Source organism: Rattus norvegicus, chromosome 3, assembly GCF_036323735.1.
Source record: "Rattus norvegicus strain BN/NHsdMcwi chromosome 3, GRCr8, whole genome shotgun sequence".
Taxonomy (NCBI): domain Eukaryota; kingdom Metazoa; phylum Chordata; class Mammalia; order Rodentia; family Muridae; genus Rattus; species Rattus norvegicus.
In genome coordinates, this window is record NC_086021.1 from 166,734,888 (window position 1) to 166,745,431 (window position 10,544).

The window sequence follows — 10,544 nt, forward strand, 5'->3', positions numbered from 1 at the left end:
TGAGATCGACTCTCCAGCACGGGTGGCTCAAATGTTCTTTGGGGCAAACGTTTGGAATGTGTTTTCTGCCCTTGAGAAATGAAGGCAGCCAAGGCAGGTCAGCACCACGGACAGCGTTCGAACTGCGGGGGGCTCCCCCCATAGCTCACCAACATCCATTCTAACCTAGAGCTGGCCCTTGAAGGATTCTTGCTACCCGGATCAGTGGGATGGCAAATCTGAATGGGCAGTCGACACAGACGGTTCCCTCCCGGTTTTTTTTTTTCTTTTCCTTTTTAATAAAAGAGCCCCAAATGTTGCAATTGTCCTCACAGTGACATTTCCCCCATTCTGAGGGCCACCCGTCCCTCCCCACCACAACAGTGACGGAGAAGGTATTGAGCCGGGCAGTGGAGTACCCTGGTGACAGATTAGCGCTGCCAGCCACCGACACAAGACCATTTGGTGTGGGGAAATGATAGATGCTAACACTCATTTTAAACACAGGCAACTGAATTCCCGCAGACAGGCGCCACGGCTGGAATTTAGGGCACAGCTGGTAGGTTCAGATAAGGTGCGAAAGCAGTCCCGCACAGTGCTGCGTTCCTTAATAATGGAAATGTGGTGATGGATGCCACTGTCTCGAGAATATAACCTCCCCATTTGGAGGTTTGCAGCTCTCAAATCATACACACACACACACACACACACACACACACACACACACACACACACACACTCACACTTTTTTTTTTGAAAGGATAGGGTGGGGTGGATAAAGGCCAGGCATGAAGGAAGAAGTTCACAATCCTGAAGAATTTGAGGAAAAGTCCAAAGAACTCAATTTGAAAGAATGCAGTTCTGGAAGCTCACTTGGCACAGCGAGTTCAACATGAGAAAAATAGACTAAGTTGTCCTCGATATTTTAACGGTCAAGGGTACTGCTTCTAGCCTCGTTTCTATGACATCACAAAGAGCCAATCAGAGTTTTCCGTACAAAACTTCACCTCCCACCTGACTGAGTACCAGGAGAGACCCCGTGTCCACTGCCTCTTCAACAGCGCCCCCTGGAGAAAGTTTCGTGCATCCAAATAGAATCTAGTTTCAAATGCTCGAAGTGTCTTCTTACTCTGACAGGAGACAAAACTAACTGCCAACACTTGGGAGCATCCCAGCCTTCTCCTCTCTCATGACTACGTGCAGTGCTTCAGGACCAGTGTTTTCCTTTCCAAGGTCACTCTGGCTCTTGAATTTCTCACTCTTCTTTATCCCATCCCTAGCTTTAATGCAGGATCTTACCCTCTTCCACTAAACATTTCCCTCTTTTATCTCCAAGACTTTTCTCCAATCTGTCTTCCATTCTGGCTACTGGAGTCATGTCGCTAAACAGAAACATGCATGTCCTTCTTGTCCCTAAAGCCAACCATGGAGTTCAGCTTCCTGTAGGACAAAGCCTGTCTCCTTGACCTTGACAGTCCGATCCTTTCAGGGTCTGCATCCTGACCCCCCGTATCTCCACCAGAATTACAAGAAGGATGTGTTACAGCCACAGGAACATGCTACTGCTGCCCCTGCTCACACAAGCACAACCCTTCCCTTTGACTCGCATCCTTACCCTTCCTCTCCACTCTTTTCTAATGCTGGAGACTTCAAAACTTGAACCATTCTCCTTTGAGAAGATTATCTTAATTTGCCCACTTCCCAACAGTGCCAAACTCTTGGTTATATACCATCAAACTCTCGGTTATATACCATCAAACTCTCAGTCATATACTGTCAAACTCTCAGTCATATACTGTCAAACTCTCAGTCATATACCGTCAAACTCTTGGTCATATACCATCAAACTCTCTTGGTCATATACCAACAAACTCTCGGTCATATACCATCAAACTCTCTTGGTCATATACCGTCAAACTCTCAGTCATATACCGTCAAACTCTTGGTCATATGCCATCAAACTCTCTTGGTCATATACCATCAAACTCTCTTGGTCATATACCATCAAACTCTCTTGGTCATATACCATCAAACTCTCAGTCATATACCGTCAAACTCTTGGTCATATACCATCAAACTCTCTTGGTCATATACCATCAAACTCTCAGTCATATACCACCAAACTCTCAGTCATATACCATCAAACTCTCAGTCATATACCATCAAACTCTCAGTCATATACCGTCAAACTCTCGGTCATATACCATCAAACTCTCTTGGTCATATACCAACAAACTCTCTTGGTCATATACCGTCAAACTCTCAGTCATATACCGTCAAACTCTTGGTCATATGCCATCAAACTCTCTTGGTCATATACCAGCAAACTCTTGGTCATATACCGTCAAACTCTCAATCATATACCATCAAACTCTCAGTCATATACCATCAAACTCTTGGTCATATACCATCAAACTCTCTTGGTCATATACTGTCAAACTCTTGGTCATATACCATCAAACTCTCAGTCATATACCATCAAACTCTCGGTCATATACCGTCAAACTCTCTTGGTCATATACCATCAAACTCTTGGTCATATACCATTAAAATCTTGGTCATATGCCATCAAACTCTCAGTCATATACTGTTACAGCAATATTCACCCTTTACAGCAGTGCTAGGCTGCTATCCCTGCCAAAGCCAGGATCAAGTCCCCGATTCACTGTTTATCAACTGTGTGGCCCTGAGCAAGTGTTGTATACTCTCCGACTCTTGTTTCTTTCCTCCTCTATTAGGGAAGATAACAGATATGAAGCATCCAGCATGGCTTCTGGAACACTGTAGGAAATCAATTAGTTCCTCTGTGGGGAAAGATTACACACCTAGAGCCCATAGGAGGCTTGAGAAGGACTGTCTCTGATCTGGTCCCAGAAGAAGAGCCTGGGAAGGATGCTGTATCTAAGAATCAATGAGGAGAGCTAAGAAGTTCTTCACAACAGTAGAGGAAGACACAGGGGAGGCAGGTCAGCTGGGGGCTTGTCTTATCTACTTTTCATTGCTGTGACGAAATCTCACCACAAAGACAACTTATAAAAGGAAGTGTTTAGTTGAGCTTATGGATTCATAGGGTTAAGTCCATGACCCAGCAAAGACACAGAGGCAGGTACAGCTCAGAGCATGAAGCTCAAACTACAAGCAGGAGGTAGGAGAGCACATTGGGAATGTAGTGAGTGTTTTGAATCCTCAAAGCCCTCCCCCAAAATGAAACACCTCCTCCAACAAGACCACACCTCCTAATCCTTCCCAAACAGCTCCACCAACTCAGGACCAGGCATTCAAACATGTGAGCCTTTTGGCACCATCTTCATCCACACTACCTTGGAGGGTTTAAGGGGTTCCTGAAGGGAGACTCTTCAGTAAGGACATAAACAACGCCACCACTAGGGAGGAAGGGCTTGTATTTAGGTTAGGATGGGTGTGTGTATGGCTGTCTTCCTACTTCTTTCTTTTTCTGTATTTTTGAAACTGGGTTTCTCTTTGTAGCCCCGGCTGTCCTGGAACTTGCTGTACAGACCAGGCTGGCCTGGAACTCAGAGATCTGCCTGCCTCCCTCTCCCAAGTGCTGGGATTAAAGGTGTGTGTACCACTACTGCCTGAATGTCTTTTCTTTATTAAAGAAGGATTTATTTTTATTTTTATTTGTGTACATGTGTGTTGGTGAGTGCCTGAGGAAACCAGAAGAGGTCATCAGATCCCCTCGAATTGGAGTAGGTAGTTGTGACCTACTCAAAACAGGAACTGAGAATTGAACCTGGATCCTCTGAAGTAGAAATTTAAGGATTCTTTGGGAAGTCAGTTGTGTTAGATGGTATTTTGCTGGGGCAAACAGGTAAAGGAGTGTTTTCCTGAAGTGGACACAGGTGACCAAGGCAGACCCATGAAGGAACATTTTGCTGAAGCAGACACAGGACAGAGGATGTTCTACTAAAGCAAACACGTAAAAGGACGTGATATAAGACTTTGTTAACAATATGCATGTATTGGTCTGCCTTACGTTGTGTAGTTGAACTCCATTTCTCAGGACTCTTCGGACTCAGGCTGATTGGATGCGTGTGCTGAGGCAAGATCATGGAGGACACACGATGTGTGGAGGGTATAAATAGTGCCGAGTTTGGCTTGCTGGTACCGCTAACTGTGCAGCACTTGTTGGTCTCACGTCTTCACTGATCTTTGCTCCACTGAGAGAGGCACAGCTGAGAACTTCTCCTGGTGTTCCTGCTGGTCCCTCCTGCTGACTTGAGCTGAGGCTGAGGCCTGAGTGTCTCTGCTAGGTCATGTCACCACTGTTGCTTACACAGCTCTACTGAGTTGGACTGGTGGTGTATGCTGGTGTATGTTTGCAGCGGATCGAGCTGCCGCTGCCTGTGAACTGAACTGCCCATTTCCAGATCACACAGACAAGAGTTTCTCCAATGAACCTTTCTAAAGGGGTCCACTCCCCCACCCCTCATATCCTTTCTTTTCCACTACCTCTGGTGGGTGGTGGGCCACAAGGGAGGTTAAAGTGTTTAAGAACCATCATTAAGATAAGGTTTTAAAAAACTAAAGTTACAGTCCTCTGCAAGAGCAGCAAGGGCTCTTAATTAACACTGGCCTGTCTCTCCACCCCTACCCCTTCTCAAAGTTCTATTACCTAGGACCATTGCCAGCAGCTTGCGCTTGAGTGTGGATGAGATTTAACCTCTTTAAAAAGGGGAATGGGAAAAAGGCCTAGGGGCACTGAAGGCTTTACAAAAAAAGGTATAAAATAGAAGACAAGAGGAGTGGACTGCAAAGGCAAGGCAGAGGCAAGGCAGAGGCTTAGACCCAAACTCACACTTTATGTCATATATACAATATATATCACATGTATGTATTATGTGTTATATAAATATTATAATATAATACTATTATATAATATATATAGAAAGGTATATGTGTATATATTGCTACACACACACACACATATATAAATATATATATGGAGAGAGATATCTACCTTTCTCTCTCTCTCTCTCTCTCTCTCTCTCTCTCTCTCTCTCACTTTGGTGTCATTTGGGAAGAAGTTTGATTTAGAGTCACCTGCATCCAGTGTCCGTTTTTCTTGACTTCCAGAGGTGGCGTTACCTACTCAATACCATATAAACCCCTACAAGCCTACACCCCTTCCATCATCACTGAAATCCCAGTTGTGAGCATCTTAAAGCCCGGAATCCTTGGAGATCCAGTCTGGCTTACTTTTAACCTGCTCCATTCTCTGTCTAAACCAAGGTTGGAGGTTGGCGCATCTCCTTGGGGCTCCCTGCAGCCTGGCTCCTGACAGAGTTCTTCCCCCATTGCTGTTAACCAGCCAAAGCTATGGACTGTGGGTGCTGATCGGGAGGCTACCTGAGAGTCTGGGACCCAGGCCTGGACTGGAAGCTGGGACAGACAGGGCCTGAAAGAGGCCCTCAGTCCCTGTGACCCTTTTGGTGCTGCCGAAATGACTCCTGCTGCCCAGATTACAGCTTGCAGATTATAGCTTGCTGCTGTCAGGCACGCACCAAGGTCAAGGCTGTGCCTCTGCCATGGACTCAGCAATAATGGCTTGTAATGGGCTGTAAACAGGTAAAGCTTGCCTGAAGGTGCTGTTGCCACCAGGACAAGAGCAGTTCCTTTCTCGTTAACCCTCTCCTGGCTTTCCATTGTGTCAGAGCTCTACCAGATCAGGCAGGGCCTGCTCAAAGGCCTCATACCCAGCACCTCGCCTGCCTAAACCACATTAGGAGGGCATCATTATGTACACTGTACAGTTGGGAAAACCCGGGTGTGGAGAGGAGGAGACTTTAGCTCTCCAAGATATTGGCATAGCTGCAAGAGTTACCCAGCCTTGTGTGACGTCATGACTTAAGACATGAACCTCTGCTCTGCAGAGAACGTTGGGGAAGGGGAAAGACAATAAGCAAGCAGGTGATGCAGGAGCATGGAGGTTTAGAGAGAAAAAGCATCTGTGTTTTACTTACTGTATGACTTTAGACCCATTAATTAACCTCTCAGAGTCACAAAGCCCTCGTTTCTAACATGGAGATAGGATTTCCAGACAGAACGGCTGTGTCGATTAAAAGCCATTAGGGGAGTTGGGGATTTAGCTCAGTGGTAGAGCACTTGCCCGAAAAGAAAAGAAAAGAAAAGAAAAGAAAAGAAAAGAAAAGAAAAAAGCACAGAGGTCTTGGCACAGAGGTTTTGATAAACACTTTCCCCATCCTGTTTCTGCTTTCTGAGTAAAATAAATGGCTCGGGCTTCTAAGAGGCATGATTTGAGCTCTGGGGCTTCTGGATGGAAAGCGGGAACCCTAGTCCCTAGTGCTAAGCCAGCCCTACTCTGGAAACTACTGGAACAGGAATGCTACATGCAGTCTGCCAGGTCACCCTGGGCCAGGAAGGCTGGGGCTCCCTCCCTCTGCTCGAGCCCTGGGATGTAAGGCCGGAGCAGAAGCATTAAAGCCATAAATAAGACCAATGAGGAGACATAATTCTGCCTGCATCACCTGCGTGCCCATTCCTGTCACGCTGCTTCCTTTAGAGTGGCCACCGTCACGCCAAAGCACAGGAAGACAGCCGGTTCCTCTGTCCTGCTTCTGAGCCTGTTAGCTGCCAGGCAGGGGTATATGCATGAGGGCTGGGGGGTGATGGCTGGCCATTACCCTGTGTCATCTGCTAGCTCCTTGCCCTTGTCCCCCACATGAAGACTTGCCCCCAGCGACCAGAGAGGAGGGACCTGGGACCTACTGCAGAGCATGCCCATATGAGGCCCAGCTGTGCTTTGACCTTCGACCCAACCATCTGTTCTTCTCTTCTGGGGATTGAACCCAGGGCCTCACATCTGCTAGGCAAGTGCTCTAGCTATACTCATACCTCTCTTTATTCTTCATTTTGGGACAAAGTCTCATTAACTCCCCTCAGCTGACCTTGAACTCACTCTGTAGCCCAAGAAGCCCTTGAACTTTCATTCGTCTTGCCTCAGCCTCATGACTAGGGGATTAAGGGTTTGCACCTTGCCTGGCTTCCCCCTCTTATCACCTGACACACCCAATATTTCATTCACCTATTCTTGTTTCTATTCGCCCTGGCAGCACTTCTCTTGGCTGGACTCCCAGAGCAGTTGCTGGACTATCAGGGCAGTTATGTGGGCTTCCCACTCCATTCTGAGCCCGGGACAAACTCTTAGCAGGTGCTTGGTGGGGCGTGGGACAGATTTAGTCATTCAGCAAGCCTGTTATCTCAAACATTACCCTGAACATATCGATTCCAATACATGACTCACCTGTCCCCAGCCCTGACTAAGTCAATGGACTATAAAGGGGGTCCCTTGAAAGGACCTACAGCCAGCACACCATGGAGGAGCCAAACTCACCCAGATGCTCAGGCCAAGTGATATTCAAGCTCAGGAGAGTTCCCTGAGCCTGAGACTTCCGCTCCTCTGTAGAGTGGGTGGTAAGAGGGACACTGAGGACCAAAAGAGTTGTTCTAGCCATCTGCAGGACAACACAGGGGAGACCTTGGGGGGAGAATGTGGGGAGAGAGGGACTCTGGCCCTGGAACCACCACCCAGCTCTAAGGACAGCATAGCTTCCCTGAGGGAGGAACCATTTGTGGAGGTGAGTTGTAGAACAGGTAGGGGTGACCCTGCAGGGCAAGTCAAGGAGAGGGCTTCACAACTCTGAGTGCCAGTGCCATGAGCTGTAGCAAGAGCAGAGCCCTGAACACATGCATGCATGTTCATATGTCTGAGTGCGTACCTGTGCATGTGTGTATGCATGTGGGTTTGTGCATGAGTGAATTCGTGTGTGTGTGTGTGTGTGTGTGTGTGTGCCCGCACATGCCTCTGGGGGCAGGCAAAGGGCAATTTAAAGTGGCTGAGACTCAGTATGGCAGGTGTTGAGCCTGGCACAGTATCAGGGGCACTGGGGGACTGTGGTGACCTTCCCAACACTGCTGTGGATAGGCAGTGCCACCTGCTCTAATGCTGAGCTGAAGACCCAGAGGTACCAAGGAAAAGGAGGGAGGGGAAACCTTGGGCCTCATCTGCCCCCCTTGAAGTGTCCATCACACTCAGATTCCCAGGCATCTGTTTGCTATTGACATAGCCCTGGCCAGGACTTCTGTCCTGCTGGGTATACACTTTCATCTGAGAATGACTGGGGAAAGGCAGAGAAGCCAGGAATCCTGCCCCGAGGCAGGTTTGCTGAGTACAGTGGGCAAACTCTTCCCCCCCGCCCCCGCAGCCAGGATACTCCATGAGGAGCTTCCAGGAGAGGCTGGTAGACAGCGGGGACAGTGGGCATCCGGGGACAGCGGGCATCCTCCCACTCTTTCTTTAGTGTGTGAGAGGATCTGCATTCAATTTTTCTATTGCAATGACCAAAGCCACAGCAGTTTATAAAAGACGGATAGGAAGCTAGTCTGCTGAGAGGATCTGCATTCAAGTCCCTGTCCTGTGATCTAGCCTAGGAGAGCATTGTCCAAAGGTAAAGAACTTTATAGTTTACCCAAAGCCTCTCCCGTGACCTCACTGACATTGTCACAAGAGTCACAAACGTATTGTGCAAGGATACACACACACACACACATCCACACAAACACACACGTGCATGCACTCTACGGCACGTGTGTGGAGGTCACGGGATAAATTTCAGGAGCTGAGCTCTCTTCTTCTACCCTGTGGGTTCTGGGGCTCAAATCCAATTCCTCAGGCTCAGCATCAACATCGGCCACCTTCACCAATGAGAATCCAGAGAGTGAGCGGCAGGAAAGTGGCTGACCGGGTGCACAGTGTCCCAGTGCTATGCTTCTAGCTGAAGTCACCAGGATTTGTCTTTTACTATCTGCAAGCCAAGAGGCAACACTAGGCAAATCCTCAGGGGCGAGCAAAGCCACCTCAGCTCCCATGAGAACTGCTAAGGTTAGAGTGGGCCAAGAATCCCTCAGCCATCCAGCAGACTCTGGGTTCCATACCTGCTTGGGTGAGCACTCTGAGAAAGGAGAGGTCAGCTTAAGAGTTGTGAACAGGAGAGGAACCCATGAGAGCTCTAGAGATGTAAGCTTTGAGAATGTCCCAGGGTCACAGCCAGTAAGCTGGGATATACACAGTCTGAAACAAAAAAGAAGAGAAGAGACAAGGCAAGAAAGAGAGGGCAGAGGGCAGAGGGCAGAGGGCAGAGGGCAGAGGGCAGAGGGCAGAGGGCAGAGGGGAGAGAGAAGGGTACAACACTATGTGAGACCTTTGGTAAAACTGAGGAAGGTTGAAGATCAGCATGTCCCGCAGTTTATATATTCAAACCCTACCACAGAAGTGATGAAGTTGAAAGGAATGACCTTTGGACATAATTAGGCACAGGAGGTAAAGCCCTATGCATGGGTCTGTCCTCATCCAGGGAACCCTCTCCAGAACCTGACTCTGACAGCCCCTGACCTTGGCCTAGACCTTCCACCCTCAGAGCTACCTTGGTGGTACCCTGCCTGGGACTTTGGTATAGCAGTCCTGAGAGACTGTGTTATATCCTGCTACAATACTGCACAACTTCTGGTGATATAATTTAGGGGAAGAAAAAGCGGGAGCTGTGGGTCCCGATCCAGCTCTGTCTTTCTTGCCTTGTGGCTTTGGGCTCATTACTTCCTCCTTTTGACAGTTCTCTCACTTATAAAACAATGATAAGGTATACATACATACATACAATGATAAGGTATACATTGTGGTGTTTGAATGGGGTATCCCCCGTAGTCTCTGACATTTGAATACTTGGTCCCTGATGGGTCGTGCTGTTTGGAAGGTGTGGCCTTGCTAGAGGATCCTTGTCACTGTGGGTGGGCTTTAACATTTCAGGCTCTTGTCTTCCCCAGTTCCACTCTCTGCTTTTAGCTTCTGTTCAAGCCACCATGTCTGCTCCTTGCTGCCTCGATCGCCACCATGATGCAGTCTTATCTTTCTGGAACCATCAGCCACATTAACCCTCTTGTATAAGCTGCCATGTCATTTGATCACAGTGATAGAAAAGTAACTGATACAACTTTTTAAAACCAAAAGGCAGAGAGAACGTGTTCTGTCCGCACTGGTGTTTGTGGAGACCAAAGTGGTGGGGGGTGGGGGGATCAGAGGGAGACTCTTAGTCTTTAATGCATTTGAAAACAATCTGGATTAGAGGCTGGGGGTGATGGTGGCTCAGTTGGGAAAATGATTTATGCATAATTGTGAAGGCTGGAATTTGGATTCCTGGAATTCATATAAAAAGCCATGTACAGAAGCACATACACGAAATCCTAGAGCTTGGGAGTGGAAACAGGAGGGTCCCTGAAGCTTTCTGGCTGCTGGGTTAGCTGAATAGGTGAGCTATGAACTCAGAGAGAGTCTGCCTCAAAAGATAAGGTAGGAAGCAATTGAAGAAGACACTAGGTATTGACCCCTGAACTCTACCTCCACACCTCCACAAGCTTATACATAGACACACACACATACACACACACACACACACACATACACACGCGCGCATTCACATATACAGACTCACACATGCACACACACAGACACACACACAGGTGCACAGACA